Source organism: Micropterus dolomieu, linkage group LG17, assembly GCF_021292245.1.
Source record: "Micropterus dolomieu isolate WLL.071019.BEF.003 ecotype Adirondacks linkage group LG17, ASM2129224v1, whole genome shotgun sequence".
Lineage (NCBI taxonomy): Eukaryota > Metazoa > Chordata > Actinopteri > Centrarchiformes > Centrarchidae > Micropterus > Micropterus dolomieu.
In genome coordinates this window covers 38,035,908-38,038,217 of record NC_060166.1, presented here as the reverse complement: position 1 = coordinate 38,038,217, position 2,310 = coordinate 38,035,908, and the positions used below count along the sequence as shown (strand labels likewise).

At 53.6% G+C, this 2,310-nt stretch overlaps 1 protein-coding gene across 1 annotated transcript in view; it reads right to left on the bottom strand.

The window, feature by feature from the left end:
- ece2b (endothelin converting enzyme 2b) overlaps positions 1 to 2,310 on the bottom strand; it is a 67,776-nt gene that overhangs the window by 15,750 nt on the left and 49,716 nt on the right. The window lies entirely within an intron of this gene.

Here is a 2,310-nt window from a genome sequence, read left to right as displayed (position 1 = left end):
ACACAGGTGGACAGACGGGTGGACAGACAGGTGATGACACAGGTGGACAGACGGGTGGACAGATGGGTGGACAGACGGGTGATGAGACCGGTGGACAGACGGGTGATGACACGGGTGGACAGACGGGTGGACAGACAGGTGATGAGACAGGTGGACAGACAGGCGATGAGACAGGTGGACAGACAGGTGGACAGACAGGCGATGAGACAGGTGGTAAGAGAGGTGGTCAGACAGACAGGTGATGAGACAGGTGGACAGTCAGGTGGTCAGACGGGTGGACAGTCAGGTGGACAGACGGGTGGACAGTCAGGTGGACAGACGGGTGGACAGACGGGTGGACAGACGGGTGGACAGACGGGTGGACAGACGGGTGATGAGACAGGTGGGTGATGAGACAGGTGGACAGACGGGTGATGAGACCGGTGGGTGATGAGACAGGTGGACAGACAGGTGATGACACAGGTGGACAGACAGGTGGACAGACAGGTGATGACACAGGTGGACAGACAGGTGATGACACAGGTGGACAGACAGGTGGACAGACAGGTGATGACACAGGTGGACAGACAGGTGGACAGACAGGTGATGACACAGGTGGACAGACGGGTGGACAGACGGGTGATGACACAGGTGGACAGACGGGTGGACAGATGGGTGGACAGACGGGTGATGAGACCGGTGGATAGACGGGTGATGAGACCGGTGGACAGACGGGTGATGACACGGGTGGACAGACGGGTGATGACACGGGTGGACAGACGGGTGATGACACGGGTGGACAGACAGGTGATGAGACAGGTGGACAGACAGGCGGTCAGACAGACAGGTGATGAGACAGGTGGACAGTCAGGTGGTCAGACGGGTGGACAGACGGGTGGACAGACGGGTGGACAGACGGGTGATGAGACCGGTGGACAAACAGGTGGACAGACAGACAGACGGGTGATGAGACAGGTGGACAGACGGGTGATGAGACAGGTGGGTGATGAGACAGGTGGACAGACGGGTGATGAGACAGGTGGGTGATGAGACAGGTGGACAGACAGGTGATGACACAGGTGGACAGACAGGTGGACAGACAGGTGATGACACAGGTGGACAGACGGGTGGACAGACAGGTGATGAGACGGGTGGACAGACAGGTGATGACACAGGTGGACAGACAGGTGGACAGACGGGTGATGACACAGGTGGACAGACGGGTGATGACACAGGTGGACAGACGGGTGGACAGACAGACAGGTGATGAGACAGGTGGACATACAGACAGTTGGACAGACAGGTGGACAGATGGGTGATGAGACAGGTAGACATACAGGCAGGTGATGAGACAGGTGGTCATACAGGTGGACAGACAGACAGGTGATGAGACAGGTGGACAGACAGGTGGACAGTCGGGTGGACAGACAGGTTAGAGACCTGTTCTTATCTAAATGCCTCAACATGCAGACCGACTGTTTCTCACCTGCGGTCGGTCTTGTTGATGAGTTCAGACACCTGCTGCAGGTACTCTCTGCCGTACAGGACGACGGGTTCAGTGTCGTTCAGCTCCAGGGGAGACAGAGAGGACGACAGGTAGTCCAACCAGTCCACGGCCGGAGCCAGCAGCTGAAACACCAAAGAAGAAGAGACGTTAGACAGAGAGGAACCAGAAGTAAGTCCTCTTTTCAGCTCCTGCAGGGTCATTCAAGGGTGCAATTATGTCATGCATATAAAACTATATATATAGTTTTTGGTGGTGGTAAAAACGATATGTACTGTTTATGAAACCATGGTATTATTACAAACTCAAACAAACTACAATAATACTGTATATAAATAATATTTATTTTTACCTGACAAACACCTATACATGGTGAAAGTACTTTTTTAGCCCCAGGCAGCGTCTGCAGGATTTCTGCTCAGGCTGCATAAAGCCTAAAAAACCTTCATTAACTGTACGTAGCCTGAGAGTCGAAACCCAGGGCTAAAAAGGGCTACACATTAGCTGCTGCTTGTTCAGCCCAAAGCTTCGAGCCCACTGCGGTGACTGAAGGAGACCCAGACGACTGAAAAAACATTTTATCAGCTCAGATCTTCTCTCTTCCGGAAATCAGACCACGTTTGTCAGTCTGTCTCAGTAATCCTCAGTGTGGGAGAAGACTGCACCACCCGAGGGGGGCAGGGAGGCGCCGGGAAGAAAAACTAATCCCTGCTGTCTGCTTCAGCTTCTAACAGTCAAAAGTCAAAAACTGGAAACTCTGCAGACAGAAGATAGTCCGACGTCCACACGTGGACCGACGCGTTTTAGCCGTCACCACACGAATGATT